Source organism: Tachyglossus aculeatus, unplaced genomic scaffold, assembly GCF_015852505.1.
Source record: "Tachyglossus aculeatus isolate mTacAcu1 unplaced genomic scaffold, mTacAcu1.pri scaffold_134_arrow_ctg1, whole genome shotgun sequence".
NCBI lineage: Eukaryota > Metazoa > Chordata > Mammalia > Monotremata > Tachyglossidae > Tachyglossus > Tachyglossus aculeatus.
The window spans coordinates 11158-36605 of NW_024044861.1; the positions used below are offsets into that span (position 1 = coordinate 11158).

The window sequence follows — 25448 nt, forward strand, 5'->3', positions numbered from 1 at the left end:
GGATATAGAAGGGGCATGCATGTTATTGAGAAGGTTGGGATGAGACATCAAATATATGCCACGGGAGATTATAGCCCCAATGCAGGACCCTTGAATTCCGGAATGCACAGTAAACTCCTCCAGTCGGTGCCCCCGCAAACATGCAGGGAGTTTGCTACCCTTAGTTGAGGAAAAGATGGGCAAGCCTGTCATAGATCTTATACAGGAAATGGAGAATCTGAAGCGGCTGATTGCAAAGACTATGAGGATTCCAGGGATTGCCCCGACAAAACCCGTCACTCTGAAAGGAGCAATACAAAAGGGATCCCGATGCCAAATGTGGAGGAATTTAATAGCGGCCGGGGCCAAATGAGAAAATATAGTTAAGTAGCCAATCACCGTGCTGTTCGCCCAGTGGAAAAAATTACCTGAGGATCAGAGGTATACCACAGGGGAAGGCAAACCCACAGCTAAAGCACCCAAAACTGTCAACAGACGAAAAAAAGGAGGCCCATTCACTCAGTTCCATGTGGTGTCTTCTGCACCGCTGTACCCGTACCTGAACGAATGGAGAGACCAGCCATACGGAAGTGGCCAAGGCCCCTCCCTTCAGGTCAGGTCAATCGGAGGGGATCGGAGGCCATACGTTACTCTGACCATTTACTGGGGTCCTTTGAATATTCAGTCCACCCTCGCTTCTGTGGACAACGGTGCAGAAGTTACCCTAATACATGGGGACCCTAGCAAATTCATGGGCTCTCAGATGTGGATAGAAGGATTTGGGGGGCTCTCTCTCCGCCGTGAGAACCACCCTCCGATTGGGTGTGGGCCGGATGGCCCCCGCCGCCTATCAGGCGCCTCCTACTCATCACGGCAGTACCCGAGTGCGTATTGGTGGTAGTGATATTTGAGGACCCGGGACCCCTCCCTAAATCCCCTCAGTACCAATTTGCGAGACCTGGCCTGTGGAGAATGGTGAGGGAACGCTGCCAACTGACACATGGTACGCTGAGGGGTCGGCCAAAGGGAACCCAAGTACCGATACCATCCTCTGGGAAGAAGGGTCCGTCAGTCCAGCCAATGGCCTGAAATCAGGGCGGCATGTATGCTCATATCCACGCACACTGATGTAGATCAATCAATCAATCAATCGTATTTATTGAGCGCTTACTGTGTGCAGAGCCTGCACTAAGCGCTTGGGAAGTACAAGTTGGCAACATATAGAGACGATCCCTACCCAACGGTGGGCTCACAGTCTAGAAGGGGGAGACAGACAACAGAACAAAACATATTAACAAAATAAAATAAATAGAATAGATATGTACAAGTAAAATGAATAAATAAACAGAGTAATGAATACGTACAAACATATATACATATATACAGGTGCTGAGGGGAAGGGAAGGAGGCAAGGTGGGGGGGATGAAGAGGGGGAGGATGGGGAAAGGAAAGAGGGGGCTCAGTCCAGGAAGGCCTCCTGGAGGAGGTGAGCTCTCAGTAGGGCCTTGAAGGGAGGGAAAGAGCTAGCCCGGCGGATGTGCGGAGGGAGGGCATTCCAGGCCAGGGGGAGGATGTGGGCCGGGGGTCAATGGCGGGACAGGCGAGAACGAGGCACGGTGAGGAGATTAGCGGCAGAGGAGTGGAGGGTGCTGGTTGGACTGTAGAAGGAGAGAAGGGAGATGAGGTAGGAGGGGGCGAGGTGATGGAGAGCCTTGAAGTCGAGGGTGAGGAGTTTTTGCCTGATTCGTAGGTTGATTGGTAGCCACTGGAGATTTTTGAGGAGGGGAGTAAGATGCCCAGAACATTTCTGGACAAAGACAATCTGGGCAGCCGCATGAAGTATGGATTGAAGTGGGGAGAGACACGAGGATGGGAGATCGGAGTAGAGGCTGATACAGTAGTCCAGACGGGATAGGATGAGAGCTTGAACGAGCAGGGTAGCGGTTTGGATGGAGAGGAAAGGGCGGATCTTGGTAATGTTGCGGAGCTGAGACCGGCAGGTTTTGGTGACGGCTTGGATGTGAGGGGTGAACGAGAGACCGGAGTCGAGGTTGTGGGCTTGTGAGACGGGAAGGATGGTATTGCCGTCAGCAGTGATGGGAAAGTCAGGGAGAGGGCAGTGTTTGGGAGGGAAGACAAGGAGTTCAGTCTTGGACATGTTGAGTTTTAGGTGGTGGGCAGACATCCAGATGGAGATGTCCTGAAGGCAGGAGGTGATACGAGCCTGGAGGGAGGGGGATAGAGCAGGGGCAAAGGTATAGATTTGGGTGTCATCAGCGTAAAGAGGATAGTTGAAGTCGTGGGAGCGAAGGAGGCCACCAAGGGAGTGAATGTAGATCGAGAACAGAAGAGGACCAAGAACTGAACCTTGAGGAACCGCCACAGTAAGGGGATGAGAGGGGGAGGAGGAGCCTGCAAAAGAGACTGAGAATGAACGGCCGGAGAGATAAGAGGAGAACCAGGAGAGGACGGAGTCTGTGAAGCCAAGGTTGGATAGCGTGTTGAGGGGAAGAGGGTGGTCCACAGTGTGGAAGGCAGCTGAGAGGTCGAGGAGGATTAGGATAGAGTATGAGCCGATGGATCTGGCAAGCAGGAGGTCATTGGTGACCTTTGAGAGGGCAGTTTCCGTGGAATGTAGGGGACGGAAGCCAGAGGGGGGGTCTAGGAGAGAGTTGTTGCTGAGGAATTCGAGGCAGCGCGTGTAGACGACTCGTTCAAGGAGTTTGGAAATGAATGGTAAGAGGGAGATGGGGCGATAACTAGAAGGTGAGGTGGGGTCAAGAGAGGGTTTTTTTTAGGATGGGCGAAACATGGGCATGTTTGAAGGCAGAGGGGAAGGAACCAGTGGAGAGTGAGCAGTTGAGGATGTAAGTTAAGGAGGGGAGAAGGGACGGAGCGAGAGATTTCATAAGATGAGAGGGAATGGGGTCAGAAGCACAGGTGGCTGGAGTAGCACTTGAGAGGAGGGAGGAGAGCTCCTCTGCGGATACTGCTGGGAAGGATGGGAGAATAGCAGAGAGTGTTGAGAGCCAGGGGGTTGGAGAAGTGGGGGGAGTGACTTTGGGGAGGTCAGACCTGATGGATTTAATTTTATTAATTAAGTAGGAGGCCAGATCTTTGGGGGTGAGGGAAGGAGGAGCGGGAGGAACCGGGGGTCTGAGAAGGGAGTTGAATATACGGAAGAGCTGACAGGGATGCTGGGCATGGGTGTCAATAAGGGAGGAGAAATAGTTTTGTCTGGCAGAGGAGAGAGCTGAGTTAAGTCAGGAAACGATAAACTTGAACTGAACGAGGTGGGCATTGTGTTTAGACTTTCGCCAGCAGAGTTCGGCAGCTCGAGCATTCGAGAGAAGGAGGCGGACAGTGACAGTGATCCAGGGCTGTGGGTTAGTGGTACGAGAGCGGCGAAGGGAAAGGGGAGCGAGTGAGTCTAGCTGAGTAGAAAGTGTAGAGTTGAGAGCAGTAATCTGATCATCAAGATTGGGTAGAGAGGAGAGGGAGGCGACGTGGGTGTGAGGCGCTCAGAAAGATGGATGGGGTCAAGAGTGCGGAGATCTCTGTGAGGGAGTAATATGGATTTATAGGGGAAAGGAGTGTGAGTGAGGTCAGAAGATTATGATCAGAGAGAGGGATTTCAGCGTTGGTGAGGGTGGACACAGTGCAGCGGTAGGAGATGATGAGGTCGAGGTCATGACCAAGTTGGTGAGTTGGAGAGGTGGGGTGGAGCAAGAGGTTGGCAGCGTCAAGGAGAGGTAGAAGGCGGGCAGCAGAGGAGTCACCAGGGATATCCATGTGGATGTTAAAGTCTCCGAGGATCAGAGTGGGCATGGAAAAGGAGAGAAGGAATGTGAGAAAGGGGTCAAAATCATTAAAGACGTTGGAGGTGGGGCCGGGGGGGGGGGGGGCAGTAGATAACGGCTACAAGAATCTGGAGGGGGTGGTAGAGGCGAATAATGTGGGCTTCAAAGAAAGGCAAGGAAAGGGAAGGCGGAGGAGTGACAGTGTGAAAGCGATATTGGGGCACGAGAAGGAAACAGACATTTCCTCCTTTTCTGGTGAGTCTGGGGGAGTGGCAGAAGAATAGGTCTCCACTAGAGAGAGCAGCAGAAGAGACCGTGTCGTCCGGAGACAACCATGTTTCAGTTAGGGCGAGGAGGAATAGAGAGCTGGAAACGAATAGGTCCAGGATGAAAGGGATCTTACTTATAACGGAGCAGGGGTTCCAGAAGCCACACTTGGCAGTAGCTGTCAAGGGAGGGGAGGGAGGGGGAAGGGTGCGAGGGGTGGTGAGGGTTTGGATTGGGATGAGTTGGCGGGGGCCTAGGCGGGGAGAGTGGGAAGAGGGTTGGCGATGGGAAAGGAGAACTGGGATGGGGTGGGGGTGGGGAGGAGGGGAGGGAGGGGGCTGGGAGGGAGGAGTGGACGATTGGCGCTGGTACAGAGGGACCCTTGGTAGGGGGTGAGGGGGAGTGGTCTTGGTGGAAGAGAAGGAGGGAAAAAGCTGGGTGGGAGAGGGGAAGGGGAAGGTGAGGAATGGGAATGGCAGTTGGGAGCAAGGGAATTGAAAGTTCATGGTGAGGTCAGCCGGGCGAGTGACAGTACAGCGGGAGCTTAACAATTGAGATGCAGAAGCGATAAAACAGTAGCAATGATATAAATAGGCGATGGCATCACAGGGGGTAGTTAACGATTAACATGGTATGGCAATAATAAAATTGGCAGATAATGATGTCACAGAGAGCAGATACAAACTATTATGTGCTGGAGTAGGGTGGACCTGTTAAGGGGGTCAGGGAGCAGAGATACCTGGGGAGAGGAGTGAACAGCCAAATAGCATGGGAGGGCTGAGTAGGTGCGAATGAGGTTGTCGTTGATGTAACTTGGTGATAACAAGGGCCTTTTTCCCGGGGGAGGGGTCGGGGAGAGTCAGTCAGGTCCGGACCGGGAAGGAGGGGATAGGGGGCACTTTAAGGAAGGTCGCTTAGATGGTGGGGGGGGAGCAGTTCTTGCCTGCCCTGCCGTCGACCCCCGTCCCACGTCCTTCCTCTGGCCTGGAATGCCCTCCCTCCACACATCCGCCAAGCTAAGTCTCTTCCTCCCTTCAAAGCCCTACTGAGAGCTCAACTACTCCAGGAGGCCTTCCCAGACTGAGCCCCCATTTTCCTCTCCTCATCCCGATCCTCCCCGCCCTACCTCCTTCCTCTTTCCACAGCACTTGTAAATTTATACGGATTTATTACTCTATTTAGTCTACTTTTACATATTTACTATTTCATTTATTTTGTTAATGATGTGCATATAGCTTTATTTCTATTTGTTCTGACGATTTTGACGCCTGTCTACATGTTTTGTTTTGTTGTCTGTCTCCCTCTTCTAGACTGTGAGCCCAGTACTGGGTAAGGATCATCTCTATCTGTTGCCTATTTGTACAGCCCAAGTGCTTAGTAGAGGGCTGTGCACACAGTAAGCGCTCAATAAATACGATTGAATGAATGCATGAATCCAATTCAATAAAATACATAATACAATGCAATAACATTGATGTAAACTATCTCATACCTACAATGAACTTACAGTCTTCTGAAGTGGAGTAAAAGGTCATCAGTTTCCCCCCGTCCCCTTCATATTTTCAGTCTGGATGGCTAGATTGTCATTAGGTCCTCTCTCTAAAATCTTCATCTTCTCACCTGGGCTTCTCATAAAGTTCTCCCTGAGTCTACAATGCCTAGCTCTTCTCAGATTAAACTGTCTCAAGCCACCACTATGACCCAATCCCTTGCTGCCTCACTCTCCCTCTGTTCTCTGTCCCACTATCCCTCTGTCATGTAAGAAGACAATTTTGTTCTACCTGTTCTGGTCACTGTCTCCTCAGACCCCGTCTGCCCTTGTAGTAGCTAGAGCAGTTAGACTGTTAGCTCCACGTGTGTCTGAACCGATTAACTTGTATCCATTCCAGCGCTTTTCGTCAGTCATTGTTTTACATAGTTACTATCTAGGAAGAGCCGTGAAATAGTCATGAAATATGTGATGTAACAATTGTCACATAAATGCAAATTTTCAACTGTATGGTGTTTCCAGTGACAGTGTATGGATCCGAAGGCTGGACAGTGAAAAAACAGGATAGAAAAAAAGATCAATTCTTTTGAAATGTGGTGTTGAAGAAGGCTTTTGTGAATGCCGTGGACTGCCCAAAAACAAACAAATGGATTTTGGAGCAAACTGAACCAAAGTGGTATTCGGAAGGCCAAATGACTTGACTGAGATTAGCATATTTTGGACACATAATCAGGAGGACTAATTCTCTGGAGAAGACATTAATGCTAAGAAAATTCCATGGAAAACGTGGAAGAGGCAGACCGGCAGCTAGATGGATAGAGACCATAACAACGGTAATGGAAGAAGCATTAGGAGGGTTGTGGATTATGGCAAAGAACAGGACGTTCTGGAGAAAGTATAACCACGGAGTCACTATGATACAAAAATTAATCGATGGCACTAAATAATAATAATGAATGAGTCCTACAGTGTTTTGCATTTAGTAACCCTTTAACAAAAACCATAATTAGTAGTAGTAATTGTAGGCAGTAGTAATAGTAGTAGTATTTCTTGAGCGCCCACTGGGTCTGATGCACTATACAGCCCAAACTAGAGCCCACGCCCTGAATTGTGACCTCATCCTACACCTGAGGGAGAAGAATTTAGAAGGTACGTCAGTAACTCTCCCTGCCCACCACTCATTATACACACATTCCATTCAGCTAGCCCCCCGCCCCCCAACCTGCCTGGATGGCTCCATTTCCCACAAGGAAATCACGGTCTTAATCCCAATTTGACGAATGAGCTGACTGAGGCACAGAGCAGTGACTTGCCCAGGGTCCCACAAGGAAGAAATGGCAGAGCTGAAATTAGAACCCAGATCCTCTGACGCCCAAGCCTGTGCTCAATCCACTAGGCCATGCTGTTTCTGAACCATTCCAAGTCTGCAAAAAGATTGGCTGATGATAGCAACCTGTGCCATTAGTTCTTCCGAGAGATTCACGGTGTCGGTTGGGGTAATTAGTTCTCACCCGACTCTCAGTTATGTAGACTAGTCTGCCATATAGGATGAGACTTTGAACCAGGAGAGGCATTTTCCATTTTTGAGCAAGACTGTGAAGTATGACGGGAAGCCTCAATGCCTTGGTCATCACCTACAGATAGAGCCACAGTGTCCCTCTGAAGTGCTTCTAGGCCTGATTAATCAAATGCTTAACAGCTTCTAGGCTGAGCCCACTCTTCTAGACTGTGAGCCCAATCTTCTAGACTGTGAGCCCACTGTTGGGTAGGGACCGTCTTTATATGTTGCCAACTTGTACTTCCCAAGCGCTTAGTACAGTGCTCTGCACCCAGTAAGCACTCAATAAATGCGATTGATTGATTGATTGATTCTTGGGTCTTCTTCTGTGATGGCCCTTGGAACCAATACACTCTCTATCAGGTAATAGCTTGTGTCACCGAGAGAAAGGTAAACACTGACAAATTTATCCCATTCCCTGCTTTTCTCTCTCCATCACAAGCACCTCTGTCTTTTCCTTTTCTCTCTTTTTTTGTAAATGGTATTTGTTAAGTGCTTACTATGTTCCAGGCACTGTAGTAAGCGCTGAGGTGGATACAACATAATCAAGTTGGACACAGTCCCTGTCCCTCATGGGGCTTAAAGCCTTAATCCCCATTTTACAGATGAGGGAACTGAGGCACAGAGAAGTGAAGTGATTTGCCTAAGGTCACACAGCAGATAAGTGGAGGAGCTGGAATAAGAACCCGGATCCTCTGATTCCCAGGCCTGCATTCTTTCCAGAGAGTCATGTTGCTTCTCGCAGTGGACTTAGACTGGTCCCTAACAACTCTCATTTTCAGGAGCAGATGCAGACGTTTGTAAACATTGATCCTTCACATTGGACACTGACCTATTTAAGCAGCTTTCTTAGGGCTGGAATAGTTTTCCAAGCAGTCTCAATACCTCTGATTTGATCCTGGTCTCCTCCAAGTTGTTTTGTTTTCTGATTTGCTTAATCTAGTGCAGAATCAATGAATGAAGCACACTGCCTTCATAGCTAAGCATCATGATATGTATGTGGAATGCTATCACAGATCGTTCTTCCCAATACTGCCAATCTTCCGATTGTTGATTGGAGACATAGTTAGCATTGGTTTGTTTTGCAATTCACAAGGAATTCCCATCTTCTATTTCCTGATTCGCAGGAATCAAATTAGGAAACACCCCATTCTACTCTTAATGCTTATGATATGCCTGGTACAATGTGATATTCAGTGGAGCTACAGGAAAAATAGAATAGGAAAAAGACAACATTCTGTTGCTAAAGAAACATTTATTTTATTCTTTAAACTAGAACAGGTATGACTGCACTATTGAGCAGACTCCTCTCATTTCTCCTCATTTGAGATGAAAGAAAGATAAAAAATGAAAGCATCTGTAGCAGGAGCAAAATCAGCCTCTTATCATGTTAAGGTTGTTAAATAAGCTGAAGTGAGGATGAATACCTCTATGGCTAAGAGGCTGTTTAGTAGTTCACGAAGTGGTATTTATTGAGCACCTACTGAATGCAATATTCATTCATTCAATCGCATTTATTGAACACTTACCTTGTGCAGAGCACTGTACTAAGCACTTGGAAAATACGATTTGGCAACAGAGACAATCCCTACCCAACAACGGGCTCACAGTCTAGAAGGTAGAGACAGACAAAATAACATAAGTAGACAGACATCGATACCATCAAAATAGCAATCAAAATAGCAATAAACTGTAACAAGCTCTTGGGAAATACAACAGACATGTAAGACATGAGCTCCACTGAGCTTTGAATGCCCTGTACATTTTTCCCAAAAATGTTACCAGAAATCCATGCTTGCCACTTCCTTCACTTGGACAAATATCACCATTTTCACGGGGTAATGCCTATTATCTTCAGAAGTCACTTTTCTGCTCCATAGTTTCCTGACGGCATTTTTCATCTGGACATTTCTCAGGGTGTAGATGAGGGGGTTTAGCATAGGGGTTATAATCGTGTAAAATACTGCAATAGCTTTATCCATGAGGAAGGTGGAGGCGGGCAGCATATATATAAATATACATGGAGCGAAGAACAGGACAATGATGGTGATGTGGGAGATGCAGGTCGAGAGCGCTTTGCGCCTACCTTCTTTACTGTGTGTTTTCAGTGAGCGCAGGATCATGACATAGGAAATAGTCCACGTGACAAAATTTAATAGGCAGATCAACCCACTGTTGGTGGCTACAAAGAGGCCGAGGGTGTGGGTGCCCGTGCAGGCAAGGTTCAGCAAAGGGTTCAAATCACAAAGGAAGTGATCGATGATGTTGGGGCAACAGAAGGGTAAATCTAACATTTTTACTTAAATGAGTCGACGATCAGTTTATGTGTGTTGATTGAAGAATAGCAGGCTTTGATAAATGACAAATAAGGCAGAAAGAAATACATGGGGGAGTCCAGAGTCTTCCTGGTGGTTATGGTTATCACACCGATCAGATTTCCCACCATGGTGATGGTGTAGATGATTAGAAAGACAACAAAGATGACTTTCTGCATCCTTGTATTTGGTATAAGTTCCAATAGAATGAATTCTGTCACGTTGTTTTTGTTACCCGTCAACTCAGGGTAGGTGATGAGGGCATGGGTGAGAGCTGCAGATTCTGTATAGAGAATGATGATCCTTGTTAGTTTTCCTTTGAAACGATTAAGTAACAGAACTCAAAGTACCACATCTTTATGATCGTGTCAATTTTCTCCAAACCCCAGGGTGGGATGGGAAAGTACTCAATTCACACAGCAGGAATTTTAAGCAGATCAGGTTAACTTAACTCCTCAATTCTGAAGGACAATTACTCTCCCCTGCTTCAAAGACCTATTGAAGGTTACATCTCCTTTCAGGGGCCTTCCCTGACTAATCCCCCCTTTTCTCTTTTCCCACTCCCTTCTGCATCATCCTGAGTTGCTCCCTTTGTTCATCCCTCCTGCCCCCCAGCCTCACAGCACTTACGTACATTTCTGTAATTAATAATAATAATAATAATAATATTGATATAATGTTGGTATGCATTAAGCGCTTACTATGTGCCAAGCACTGTTCTAAACGCTGGGGTAGATACGAGGTAATCAGGTTGTCCCACACGGACCTCACAGTCTTATTCCCTATTTTACAGATGAGGTAACTGAGACACAAATAAGTTAAGTGACTTGCCCAAGGTCACACAGGTGACAAGCGTGCAGAGCCAGGATTAAAACCCACGACCTCTGACCCCCTAGTCTGGGCTCTTTCCAATAAACCACCCTGCTTCTCTAATTCATTTATTTACATTAATATCTGTCTCCCAATCTAGACTGTAAGCTCACTGTGGGCAGGGAATGTCTATTTATTGTTATACTGTACTTTCCCTAGTGCTTAGTACAGTGCTGGGTACACAGTAATTGCTCAATAAATATGATTGAATGAATGAATGACCTTACCCAGAGGTGTCCTAAATGGTCAGCGATGGAGTTGGGAACACAGTCAATATCTTCAGAGCCTTTTTGATGCAGTACACTCTGTTTAATATCCATGCCCTTTTAAATAGACAAGAAGCTCAGTAATTCTGACTATTCCAGTCCCATAAATGCCAACTGATAATCACATTCACATTCCCCCTAAGAGGAAAGTGTATTAGTCTGATGGTTCTGGACCTTCTAAAATCCTACTGGGCAAAGGATGATAAACCAAATGTTTAGCAGACAGAAACCTACAACCTTTTGTATTTCTCTGATGCTCTTCTGAGTTTATTGCTCCTCTTATGTCATCTTTAGTTTTGTTCCTCCTTCTTATGGGAGCAGTGCACATTCATTTTCCAGAGAAAGAAGAAAAGACAGTTCTGCCAAGGAAACAAATTGTAGGTAACCCAGGAGTCTCACATAGAAATATAAAACACACAATAAACTCAGAATTTAATGTAAACTAGCAGACTCTCTTTCCACTGATAAGAGTGATAATTGCTACCTCTCCAACGTCTACTGGTGATAGGGCTAAGCTTAAAGTCTTTGTTATAATTTTTCATGCATGGGTATTGGTACAAACAAAGCATGTGAAGGAGGTATCCAAACTTTTAAAAACTACCAGGCTCTGAAAAAAGACCTGAATAGTGGTTGTGGGCAGGAAATGTGTCTGCCTACTGTTATACTGTACTCTCCCAAGTGGTTAGTACAGTGTTTTGCATGCAGTAAGTCCTCAATAAATAAGATTGATTGATTGATAATCCTTTTTTTAAAAAAGTTATTTGTTAAGTACTTACAACGTGCCAGCACTATACTAAGTGCTTGGGTAGTACAAGTTAATAAGGCTGGACTCAGGCCCTGTTCTACATGGGTTTCATAGTCTTAATAGGCATTTTACAGATGAGGTAACTCGAGCACAGAGAGGTTAAATATCTTGCCCAAGGTCCCACAGCAGACAAGTCCTTCTGATTCCCAGCCCATGCTCTATTCACGAGGCCGCACTGCTTCCTAGGTCCTTGGTGGCAAGTGCACAGCAGCCCTTTTGAAACAAGGAAACTCAGATAGGTCTCAATTTGTCGACAGTGAGTAGATGAGAATGGATTTAGGAAGCTATCAAGATTGCATGCTCAGCAAAGAGACAAGATTGTTAATAATAATAATAATAATAATAATAATAGTAATAATAATGGTATTTGTTAAGCACGTACTCTGTGATAGACAATACATTAAGCGCTGGGGTGGATACAAGCAAATCAGGTTGGACACAGTCCCTGTCCCACGTGAGGCTCACAGTCTCAATACTCATTTTTCAAATTAGCTAACTGAGTCCCAGAGAAGTGAAGTGACTTGCCCAAGTTCACATAGCAGACAAGGGGCAGAACCGGGATTAGAACCCAGAACACATGACCTTGGTTGATGAAAATAGTAAAGGTTTAAAGACTACGTACCACAAAACAGGAAATGCATCAACACTTCCGAGGTCCTGATGATCAAAACAAAACAAATGTCTACAAAATCCTGCCATTGGGATTTATAGTTTAGGCTAGGTTATGCAGATAAACAATGGTGGAATACCAGGGTGGAAGAGATCAGGTACCTGCTGAATGCTACAGTCTAATGGCAAGGGAGAACAAGGAGGGAATTCCCATTTGGCAGATGAGGAATCTGAGGTACGGAAAAGTGAAGTGACTTGTCCAAGGTCACAGAGAAGACAAATGGCAGAGTTAGGTTAGAACGTAGGAACTATGACTCTCAATCCAATTCTCTTTCCATTAGGCCAAACTGCTCCAAGTTGCAATATGTTTATAAAAGAATCATTTCAAGACAATATCAAGTGAATATATTAAGTGCTGGGGTGGATAGAAGCAAATCGGATTGAACACAGTCCCTTGTCCTACTTGGGGATCACCCAAATATTTGGCCTTTTATTTGTCACTACAGTGAATCTTATTCTTTGCAATACTTCTTGTCTCTCATGTTGTCATTTTAGCTTCTCTGGAATCTCTCAGCTCTGAGGGGAGATGCAAAGCTTTCTCTATTTGTGCTACCCAGAAAGAGATTTTCTGTTGATTTTTTTGGAGGAGAAATTTCCCCACTATTGATCAAGAGCATGCTGGACACTGAAATAACTAGGTCATACATGCAGACAAGCACACTGTAACCCTTCTCTCCCAGGTTTCATGTTCATATTAGTGTCAGTCTCCCCATCTAGACTGTAAGTTCATTAAGGGCAGGGAATGTACCTGCTAATTCTCTTGTATTACACTCTCCCAAGTGCTTAGAACAGTGCTCTGCACATAATAAGCACTCAATAAATATCACTGTTTGATTGATTGATTGATTGATTGGTACAGAGAATAGGTGATCCAAGAGTCAAGTCAAGGAAGTCAAGTCTTCTCCATATTTGCTAGCCATCACAAGGGAGTAGGGGAGAACACCTCCCCTGCTTCTAAACCTGGACTCAGAGATGCTGAGATGCTTTCAAGATTCTCTACCTCCCTTGGGGGAACGATTTGGGCTGGAAAATAGATAGGGAGGGCTACAGCTGTGGTGATTTGCTGCAGCTGTCCTTAGCTCCCCCAAAATGCCCAAAACCTAACCTCCCTGATTTTTCAGTGTTTTGAAAGCCATACTTTGGCCAGCAAGCAGCCAGGACTGCTGGTTGTGAAGTGGTCAATCAATTCTCTGAAGTAACCAAGCGTAAACCTCCTATAGAGACAGAGAGGAATAGAAGGAAGAGTTGATATGTTCTTTCAAGCAAGAGGAAAAGAATCATACTTTACTTGTAAACTTCGATTTCAAAATCTGCCTACAAATGGGTTTTCCAAATTTTAGATCCTGCTGGATATGCTCCCTCTAGTTATTTGTAGCTATCTGCTGATGTTGCCATCAATATCTCAAGAGCCCAATTATTCCTTCCTGCTGATCCTGGTGCCAGGTCATGCTTGTCAGTTCCTGCAGTCACTATTGAGTCCCAAAAAGGGCGTGACCTCCACAGCATCCTCAGCAGGATACATATGAAATAGTAGTAATAATGATAACTGTGATATTTGCTAAGTGCTTACTATGTCCCAGGCACTGTACTGAATGCTTGGGTGGATATATGCAAATCGGGCTGGTTGCTGTCCCTGTCCCATGTGGGCCACACAGTCTCAATCCGCATTTTACAGATGAAGTATCTGAGGCTCAGAGAAGTGAGGTGACTTGCCCAAAGTACCACAGCAGACAAGTGGTGGAATGTGTTGAAATGATGTTAGCTCTTTGACCAGCAGCGGGTACATCAATCAATCAATCGTATTCATTAAGCGCTTACTGTGTACAGAGCACTGTACTAAGCACTTGGGAAGTACAATTTGGGAACATATAGAGACAGTCCCTACCCAACAGTGGGCTCACAGTCTAAAAGACAAAGGAGGGGGTGAGGGGTGGTACTATTTGTATAAGAGGTATTTGATTAAATTATGGATGTGCCTAGGCTCCCCTGTCTGATTGACCTCCATCTTGTTAAAGGGGATGCTTTACATCTTGCTAATGAGGTGACGATTCCCTTGGACGATTTCCCAGTTCTAGAATGCAATCTGAAGTAAACTGGGAGGGCTTGAGTTCTAAACCTGGCCCTGTCATTTGTCTACTGTGGACTTTGGGACACTTCTCTGTGTCTCAGTCACCATTTACAAAATGGCTATTAAGTCTGTGAGCCTCATGTGGAACGTGGACTGTGTCCAAACTGATTAGCTTGTACTTACCCCAGCACTTATTAGAGTGCCTGTATATACTGTAATTTATGTATTTATTCATTTATTTATTTATTCACTTATCTATTTATTTATATCAATGTCTGTCTCCTTGTCTTCCCTCCCAAATCCCGCCCTCTCCCTGACTTTCCCATCACTGTTGACGGCACTACCATCCTTCCCGTCTCACAAGCCCGTAACCTTGGTGTCATCCTCGACTCCACTCTCTCGTTCACCCATCACATCCAAGCCATCACCAAAAACTGCCCGTCTCACCTCCACAACATTGCCAAGATCCGCCCTTTCCTCTCCATCCAAACCGCTACCCTGCTCGTTCAACCTCTCATCCTATCCCTTCTGGATTACTGTATCAACCTCCTCTCCGATCTCCCATCCTCCTGTCTCTCTCCACTTCAATCCATGCTTCACGCCGCTTCCCTGATTGTCTTTGTCCAGAAATGCTCTGGACAGGTTACTCACCTCCTCAAAAATCTCCAGTGGCTACCAATCAACCTACGCATCAGGCAGAAACTCCTCACCCTCGGCTTCAAGGCTCTCCATCACCTCACCCCTTCCTACCTCACCTCCCTTCTCTCCTTCTACATCCCAGCCCGAACCCTCCACTCCTCTGCCGCTAATCTCCTCACCATGCCTCGTTCTTGCCTGTCCCGCCATCGACCCCTGGCCCACGTCATCCCCTTGGCCTGGAATGCCCTCCCTCCCCACATCCGCCAAGCTAGCCCTCTTCCTCCCTTTAAAGCCCTACTGAGAGCTCACCTCCTCCAGGAGGCCTTCCGAGACTGAGTCCCCTCTTTCCTCTCCCCCTCCCCCCCCTCCATCATCCCTGCGTTACGTCCTGCCCTTCCCCACAGCACCTGTATATATGTATAGATGTTCGTACGTATTTATTACTCTATTTATTTATTTAATTTACTTGTACATATTTATTCTACTTATTTTATTTTGTTAATATGTTTTGTTTTGTTGTCTGTCTCCCCCTTCTAGACTGTGAGCCCACTGTTGGGTAGGGACCGTCTCTATATGTTCTCAACATGTACTTCTCAAGCGCTTAGTACAGTGTTCTGCACACAGTAAGCGCTCAATAAATACGATTGAATGAATGAATGAATGTCTCTCCCTCTGGATTGTGAGCTCGTTGTGGGCAAGGAATATGTATGTTGTTATACTGTACTCCCCCACGCGCTTAGTTTAGTATAGTGCTTTACACACAGTAAGCATTCAGTAAATACAATTGAATGAATGAATGAATGTCTGACATACAGTAAGCACCTAACGAGTACCGTTAAAAAGTAAAACATTACAAAACAAACAAAAAAAACCCTCTGCAGTTTCTTACCTCTTTTGACCAAGACATAGTGGAACATAAGGGACTACAGCCCAGCCCACACCCTCTGCTCCTCTGCCGCTAAGCTTCCCACTGTGTGTCATTCTCGCCTGTCCCGCCGTCGACCCCCTGTCCACTTCCTCCCCCTGGCCTGGAATGCCCTCCCTCCACACAGCCGCCAAGTTAGTTCTCTTCCTCCCTTCAAAGCCCTACTGAGAGCTCACCTCCTCCAGGAGGCCTTCCCAGACTGAGCCCCCTCCTTCCTCTCCCCTCCCCATCGCCCCCACCCTACCTTCTTTCAGCACCTCACAGCACCTTTATATATATTTGTACAGATTTATTACTCTATTTATTTTACTTGTACATATTTTGTTAATATATTTTGCTTTGTTTTCTGTCTCCCCCTTCTAGACTGTGAGCCCGTTGTTGGGTTGGGAACGTCTCTATATGTTGCCAACTTGTACTTCCCAAGCGCTTAATACAGTGCTCTGCACACAGTAAGCGCTCAATAAATATGATTGAATGAATGAATGAATGTGGTGTCAACCAGTCAGTGAATCGTATTGGTCTAGTGCTTACTCTGTGTTGAGCTTTATACTTAGTGCTTGGGAGAGCACAATATAACTTTATAACAGACACATTCCCTGACCACAACGAGCTTACAGCCTAGAGGGAGAGACCGACATTAATAAAAATAAATTATAGGTGTGTATATAAGTTCTGTGGGGTTGGGAGGGAGGGTGAATAAATGGAGCAAGTCAAGGCGGCACAAAATGTATTGGAAGAGGAAAGGAGGGCTTAGTCAGGGAAGACCTTTGGGAAGAGATGTAATTTCAATGAGACTTCAAAGAGGGGAGAGTATTTACTTGTTGGATACGAAGAGGAAGAGCATTCCAGGAAAGAGGCAAAATGTGGGCAAGAGGTCAATGGCGAGATAGATGAGATCGAGGTACAGTGAGTAAGTTGGCATTAGTTATAGGAGAATGAAGTCTTCAGGAAATTCCCAAGTGAGCTGGAGCTTTGTGTATTTTGAAAGGTCACTTGAATGGACACCATCTTTATCGCTGACTGATTCCCATTCTGAAGTGGATATTAACTACATAGACCTTCATTGTAGATGAGCTGGAATTTGTGGATAATATTTTCATCCATGCATTATGCCAGAATTAATGCATTAATTCTGGATAAATACATGAAAAGCCCTTGAAGAAAGGTTCTCTGTGGGTGTGAAATATTCCTTCCTCACAAAATGTGGTCAATGGGGCCAAGGGTTGGGTAGGTTTGGGAATGGAACAGGGAACATCCAGGAATGGGGCTCGTGAATCTGGACAAAACTGTCCATCACAAAGACTTTTGTCGATCAGGCAAGCAGGAAGGAAAGGTTTGAGTGCAAAACAAACCTTTGCCTGAATTTAAAGAGAAATCTGTTAAACTGAGAACAGATTAGAACATTCAGGAAAAACAAGTGGACTTACCATACATAATAAGACCAAGTGTTAAATAAACCCGGAATGGATTAGCTTTAGTAGGACCTGTGCTCTCTTCATCTTTGGTTTTGTTTTCTGAACTGATAATGTTGCTTCCTGTTGCCAAGATGTAACACTGGCTATTTTCCTAAGGGAGCATTCTATTTGTCAGACTCAACTCTTTTGTCCTACAGATTGCAAGCTTGTTGTGGGCAAAGAATGTGTCTACCAACTCTGATATATTTTACTCTACCGAGCACTTAGTACAACGCTCTGCTCAGAATAAGTGCTCAATAAATACCATTGATTTATTTCGTGTATTAACAATGTTATCAACTTAAAGTGCCCACTAATGCTGTCTCCACTTGACAAATATGTGAAATCAGAGATGCAAAAGTCAGGCAAGCAAGTGAGCAATCCCTTTTGCTGGAAACACACAGACTAAAGAGCTGGAAAATTTCCCTCCAAAATTATCTGAAAAATTTTCTCAGTTATCTTCTCCAAATCACCAGTGGACATTTGGTTGCAAGGTTCTGTTGACTGACAATTTGACGATGGTCATAAGAGGAACAGAAATGATTTTTCTTTGGGGATCAAAACCCGGTGAAAATATGTTTTCCCTTCTCTGCATCTATACTCATTTTTCTAAAGAAAAATTTAATTTGGCATCATATTGGGCAAATCTTCCACAAGGGGAAATTGTCATAGTCCCATGAGGCTGATTGAACAGAATATTATAAGGTTCCTGAATGTCTGTAGAATACAGTTTAAATGTGAGAGAATAAACAGTGTACCTAATGACTCTGCTTCAGGGCAGACCAAGAGCCAGGATGGACAAATCGAGTCAGGCAGAGACATTTGTCACAGTATGGGCAAAATATATTCTTTCTGACTGACCTGGAGAAATCACCAAGTTTTTAATGCACTTAGAAGTCCTCCTTCATAAAGAATCTAGAGGTTCTGAGCAAAGGATCTTGAGCTAATATTGCAGAGAAAGATTGGAAACCAAAGAAATCGGACTAAAATTCATTGCTGCTCTAAATCCGGACTTTACTCCAAGAAAAGAGATCTCAGGTCAAGTTTGGGTTTATCCAGAAACCAGAAAGCAGCGTGGCTCAGTGGAAAGAGTACGGCCTTTGGAGTCAGAGGTCATGGGTTCGAATTCTGGCTCTGCCACATGTCTGCTGTGTGACCTCGGGCAAGTGACTTAACTTCTCTGAGCCTCAGTTACCTCATCTGTAAAATGGGGATTAAGACTGTGAGCCCCACGTGGGACAACCTGATCACTTTGTATCCCCCAAGCGCTTAGAACAGTGCTTTGCACATAGTAAGTGCTTAACAAATACCAACATTATTATTATTATTATTTGGAATCTTATGGAATCTCAGACCCGTTGCTTTTCTAGCTTCTAGGATTTTGTATCTTTGGCAGGGGTAAGGAAACAAAGCTGGGAAACATGGTTGTGGCTGGAATGGAGTGGCCACCACGTCCTTTCACTTAACCATGTTAGGCTTGCGTCTGTTCTATCTCAAGGAGACTGTAACTGGAGCAAGTCATTGCTGGAGTTGGGTGAACAAGGAACAGAGGAAGAAATCCACATCTATGAAGACACAGAAAGTGAATGTTTGGATGGGTCTTTAAGGACTCCAAAGCAAAAAAAGTCACACTTTGTTTTCATCTTGGAGAAATCAGGATACAGTAAATTGAACAATTTACTGAGCACCTACTGTGTGCAGAGCAGTGTTCTATGCACTCGGGAGAGTACAATCGAATTAGTAGTTATGGTCCTAGACCTTAAGGAGCTTGCATTTTAGCAGGGGAAACAGATACTGAAATAATGTAGAGAGAGGAGGAAAGAGCTAAAGTGGATGTGTATATGAGTTAATGCTTGAATAATTGATTACATAAGATATAGGTGTAAGTGTTATGGAAACTTGAGTTTGTAGATACTCAGATGGCATGGAAGTGCCGAGATGGCAATTGAAGGAATTATAGCCTGAGCAGAGGAAACAATTTATCAGAGTAGATCTCTTCGTCAGCGAGGTGATTTCAGTAACACTTTGAAATTGGGGAGTTTGAGGAAGTCGAGGAGGGGGTTCTATAGGATTTGCAGTGGGAGGGACTTCCAGGCAGAGAGAAAAACATGAGATAGCGATCCCTAGCAGAAGAGACAAGAATGAAGTACCATCTGGAAGAAGCGAAGAGTGCTAGTTAGGTGTAGTGGGAAAAGAGAATGGATAATTAGGAAGGACAGAGATTATTGAGTGTTTTAAAGCCAGTGATTAGGAGTTCATACTTGATGTGGAGAGGACTGGAAAACCACTGGAGGTTTTTGAGGAGTGGAGAGATGTGGCAAAACAACTTATTAGAAAGATCAACATTTTAGAGAACAAATGTGACCTGATGGATAGAGCACGGGTCTGTGAGTCAGAAGGACCTGGGTTCTAATCCCTACCCTGCTCTTAGTTTGCAGTGTGACCTTGGGCAAGTCACTTTACTTCTTTGTGACTCAGTTACCACATCGGTAAAAAGGGGATTAAGATTGTGAGCCCACTGTGGGATGTGAATTGTGTCCAACCTGATTAGCATGTATCTAGCCCAGCACTTAGTATAGTGCCTGCATCTATACTCATAGCGAGTACTTAACAAATGCAACAAAAAAAATATGCTGGGCTCAGAGTGAAATCTGGATAGGAGAGGAGAGCGACTGATGCAGCTGTCAATCCATGAGTGTTTTTCTGAGAGGGAATATCTTGCAAGCTAGGCCTTCCCAGACTGAGCCCCCCTTTTTCCACTCCTCCTCCTCATCCCCCATCCTATCTCTTTCCCCTCCCCACAGTACCTGTATACATGTTTGTACAGATTTATTACTCTAGTTAACTTCTACATATTTACTATTATATTTATTTTGTTAATGATATGCATTTAGCTTTAATTCTATTTGTTCTGATGACTTGACATCTGTCCACAGGTTTTGTTTTGTTGTCTGTCTCCCCCTTCTAGACTGTGAGCCCGTTGTTGGGTAGGGACCATCTCCATATGTTGCCAACTTGCACTTCCCAAGCACTTAATACAGTGCTCTGCACACAGTAAGTGCTCAATAAATGCGATTGAATGAATGAATGAATGAATGAATGTCTGGAGACTGTAAAGTCCATATGAATGTCTGTTTCTCCTTCATGTGCTTATATCAAGGCAACTAATTGGAAAAACACATATTTAAGGCACCAATAAGCCCCATAAAACTGTGAATAAAATTAGGGATTGACCTAATTAGTCCCAAATCCAAAACCAGTTTTGAAACGACTCCAGAGAAAAGTTATGTGTTTGTATTGGAAACCTCAGATGCATACAGGTGCTCAAAAATGTCTTTTTCACTGCATTTATATTTAACCCTTCAGAAATATTGCCCTTATTTGTACTCTCCCAAGCACTCACTGCAATGCTCTGCACACGGTAACCAATCAATTGATCAACCACATTCATTGTTTGCCGTGAGTAGAGTACTGTAGTAAGTGCTTGGGAGAGTACAATATAACAGAGTTAATAGATATGTTCCCTACCCACAACGAGCTTACAGGCTAGAGGGAGAGACAGAGAATATAAATAAATAAATTATGGCTATGGACATAAGTTCTGTGAGGACGAGGGACCGATGCAAATCCAAATGCAAAGGTGATACAGAGGGAGTGGTAGAGGAGGAAATCAGGGCTTATTCAGGAAAATCCTCTTGGAGATGTGCCATCAACAAAGCTTTGAAGGTGGGGAGAGTGATCTTTCATTCATTAATTCATTCAATCGTATTTATTGAGCACTTACTGTGTGCAGAGCACTGTACTAAGTGCTTGGGAAGTATAAATTGGCAAAATATAGAAACAGTCCCTACCCAACAACAGGCTCACAGTCTAGAAGGGGGAGACAGAAAGCAAAACAAAACATGTGGACATGTGTCAAGTCATCAAAATAAATAAAAATAAAGCTAGATGCACATTATTAACAAAATAATTAGAATAGTAAATATATACAAGTAAAATAAATAGAGTAATAAATCTGTACAAACATATATACAGGTGCTTTGGGGAGGAGAAGGAGGTAGGGCGGGGGGAGATGGGGAGGAGGAGAGGAAAAAGGGGGCTCAGTCTGGGAAGGCCTCCTGGAGGAGGTGAGCTCTCAGTAGGGATTTGAAGGGAGGAAGAGATCTAGCTTGGTGGAGTGTGGAAGAAGGGCATTCCAGGTCAGGGGGAGGACGTGAGCCAGGCGACGGCGGGATGGGCGAGAATGAGGTACAGTGAGGAGGTAGGCGGTGGCAGAGGACCAGAGGGTGTAGGCTGGGCTGGATAAGGAGAGAAGGGAGGTGAGGTAGCAGAGGACAAGGTGATCTTCTATTCAGTAGGATGAGGGAAGGCATCCAGGACAGAGGCAGAATTTGGGCAAGAGTTCAGCAACGAGATAGACAAGATCAAGGTACAGTGAGCAGGTTGTCATTAGAGGAGTAAAGTATCTAGGCTGGGTAATAGTAGGCAGTAACGACGCAACGTAAGGTGGGGCAAGGTGATTAAGTGCTTTAAAGCTGATGGTAAGGAGTGGGGAATCATAGACTGAATGTTTTTGTAGAAAAATAATCTGGGCAGCAGAATGAAGTATGGATTAGAGTAGAGAAAGATGAGAGGCAGGTAGGCTAGCAAAGAGGTGAATGCAGTGATCAAGATCGGATAGGATAGTGCTTGGATTAACATGGTAGTAGTTTGGATGGAGAGTAAAAGGCAGATTTTATTGTGAAGGTTGGACTGATAGGATTTAGTGACAGATTGAATATGTGAGTTGAATGACAGAGTTGAGTCTAGGATAACACCAAGGTTATGAGCTTGTGAGACAGGAAGGGTGGTGGTGCTGTCTGAAGTGATAGGAAGGAAAGTCATGGGGAGGACAGGGTTTGGGTGGGAAAATTACGGGAAAATTAAGCAGTGCTGTTTAGGACATGTTATATTTGAGATGTCGGTGGTACATCTAAGTAGAGATGTCTTGAAGGCAGGAGGAAATATGAGAGTGCAGAAAGAGATCTGGGTTGGAGGTATAGATTTGGGAATTATTCTGATAGAGATGATAGGTAGTTGGAGCCATGGGAGCGAATGAGTGGGAGTGGGTGTAGATAGAGAATAGAAAGGGACTCAGAATTGAACCCTGAGGGACTCCCACAGTTAGGGGAGGTGAGGCAGAGGAGGAGGCTGTGAAACAGACTGAGAATGAGCAGCCAGAGAGATGAGGGAAACAGGAGAACCAGGGCAGTAGACATTAATTACATTTATTTATTGATTGATTGACTGATGTAAAGGGTAGGTGGGCATTGAAAGTTTAAGAGAAAGGATGCAGGATATTAGATACAAGGAATCTAAGGAATTGAGAATAATTGTTAAAGAGGGAGAGCAGGAAGTAGGGAGGGGCAAGGGCAATGCTTTAAAGGAAAAGTCCTACACATTTCCATATGTTTTCTTCTGGGAAGCAGAAGCCCAAGAGGGGATTTAGCAGAAACCTATGCCTGGAAGGAGAGGAGTAAACTCCCAGGTATGTTTCTTATTGCGACTGTTCTTGTTTCTGAAATCAGGTCTCCTCCATGGGGCTTTTCCTGACTATGTCCTCACTTCTCCAATTTTCCCTCTCTTCTGCATTACCTGCACTTGGGCCTCTACTCTTTAAACACTTTGACATTCACCTCAGCCCCACAGCACTTATGTGCATATCCATCTATCATTTATTTTAATGTCTGCCTCCCCCTCCAGTCTGTAAGCTCCTTGTGGGCAGGGATCATATCTACCTACTCTAGTCAGTTAATCATATTTACTGAGCATTTACTATGTGCAGAGTACTATACAAAACACTTTGGGAGAATACAATATAGCAACATAACAGACACATTCCCTCCTCACAACGAATTTACAATCTCTATTGTACTCTCCCAAGCATTGAATATAGCACTCCAGGCACTCAATAAATACCATTGATTGATTGACCGATTGATTGATAATAGGTCAAGAAAGAGGCTCTAATATCCTTAATTTAATAACTAACCCCCTTATTTTGAGAATAAAAACAGAAATTGTAGTTTTATGGATTATAAACATTTTCAGGAATCTTTGTGGTCATTTCCTTCCTCTCACCAATAGAACACCTTACCTATAAGGGAATATCTCTGGAGTGGAATCACAGAAACAAGATTGTCTGAAAGAGGAACGTTTAGTTGTCCTAACGTCTGCCATTGGAGACACTCACAGTTTGAAAAGGGAATAACCTTAACCTAACAGTACGTACACACTGTCACTAAAAAGAGACAACAGTTTTGTAAAGCAAACAATCCAGCAGGCTGATTCGTGGCTTAGTGGAAAGAGCATGGGCTTGGGAGTCAGAAGTCGTGGGTTCTAATCCTACTTCCGCCATACATGGGCCGTGTGACTTTGTGCAAGTCACTGAAATTCTCTGTGCCTCAGTTACCTCATTTGTAAAATGAGGGTGAAGACTGTGAGCCCCACGTGGGACATCCTGATTACCCTATATCTACCCCAGTGCTTAGAACAGTGCCTGGAACATAGTAAGTGCATAACAAATTACTATTTGTGATTTGTGGCTTCCCTCGGGCCTCGGGAGCCAGAACAAGGTGTGGCGGACCATTTTCCACCTGAACATCTAGAATGAAGTTCCATCCGGATTAAGCAGAAGACAGACGGGGGCCGTCGTCGGGGAGACGTGACGTTGCTTCTGGTCGGGTCTGGGTCTACCATCTTGCTTGGGAGACAGCAAGGACTGGGCTTTTTCTTCCACACTGGCTGCCAGTCTGCGATGTTGTCCACCACCACCTTCACCGCCGCCACCACTTATCTGGAGCCCGACAGGGAGCTGGTGCCATGCAGCCACTCGGGCCCCGTCCAGCTGCCCTTCTCACCCTGCTCCTTCAGTGGAGTGACAGTCCTGGCAATTGCGGGAAAAGATTTTTCTATCGTTGCCTCTGACACACGACTGAGTGAAGGTTATTTGGTTTACAGCCGGGACAACCCCAAGTGCTACAAACTGATGGACCGGGTGGTCATTGGATGCAGTGGCTTTCATGGAGACTTCCTGATGCTCACCAAAACCACTGAAGCAGGATTAAACATGTACAAACCCTCCAACAACAAGACCATGACCACCGGGGCCATTGAAGCTATGCTGTCCACTATACTGTACTAGAGGCGCTTCTTCCTGTACTACATGTACAACATCAACGGGGGCCTCGATGAGGAAAGGAAGGATGCAGTGTACAGCTTCGATCCCGTCGCCTCATACCAGAGAGGCAGCTTCAAGGCTTGAGGCTCGGCAAGCACCATGCTCAGGCCTTTGCTGGACAACAAGATCGGTTTCAAGAACATGCAGAACGTGGAGCACGTTCCCCTGACCTTCGGGAAGGCCCTGCAGCTGGTCAAAAATGTCATCATCTCCACAACCGAGAAGGACGTGTACACGGATGCCATCCTGAAGATCTGCATCCTCACCAAAGACAGCATCCAGGAGGAGACCATCCCGCTTCGGAGGGACTAGCTGCCAAGGTGGTGGGGGACGGGCTGTACTGAACACAGCTAGCATTTTGGGAGCTTGTCACCCGCTTGTAATGTTGAGTCGCTCACAGGTTGTATTAAAAGTGTGAGCTGGGAACTCCCGGCTGTGGCTCTCTCTGCATCGTTCCCCATGTCCGAGCTCCCAAATTCCCATTCCCGAGGCCCGGCCCTCATCCTGGAGGTGAAAAGCAGTATGGGATAGGGGCGCGGGACTCTGCTCTGCCCGCTTTGGATAGGCGTGGGGATCCAGGCCCGAAAGGTGACCGGAGGTGACTGTCTGTTAAAGTCTGCTCAGTTCCAATGAGCGCGGGCCCATAGCCCGCTGGGTGCATGTGGCCGGTAGGGAGGACCAGAGTAGGTGGTGATCAACTCTAGTGTCTGGACCCTCAAAACGTTACCTACCTTTTGGGAGAATTGCCTTGGAGTCAAGACCGAGTGGATTTTGTATGAGCAGGCTCCATGCTGTTTTCAGCAATATTTAGAGAATGTGGTTGTGGCAACGTGCCATATTCAATGGTTTACAAGTCACCAAAAATGTCAGGCAGAATTTGAGTGCGATTCAAGTTCTTGTCCCTGAAAACAGAGTCTGGATAAAATGAGCTGCATTTGGGCTCCCATACAGGGATTATAGAGGGGGCTGGGCAGGGGGAAGAAGGAATGTGGATCCTCACTGTAGCTGTCAGCCCTAGCCACCTCAGGCAGAGCCATCTGCTCAGGGTACAGCCCAGCACTCTGCCCACAGTGGGCATCCAGCTCAGTGCTCTGCCCAGAGAAGGGGTCCAGCCTGGTGCTCTGT

The 25448-nt window shown here is 45.4% G+C and overlaps 1 pseudogene; it reads left to right on the plus strand.

The window, feature by feature from the left end:
* The first annotated feature begins 23900 nt into the window (after positions 1 to 23900).
* Positions 23901 to 24635, plus strand: LOC119922951 (annotated as a pseudogene).
* The last annotated feature ends 813 nt before the right edge of the window (positions 24636 to 25448 follow it).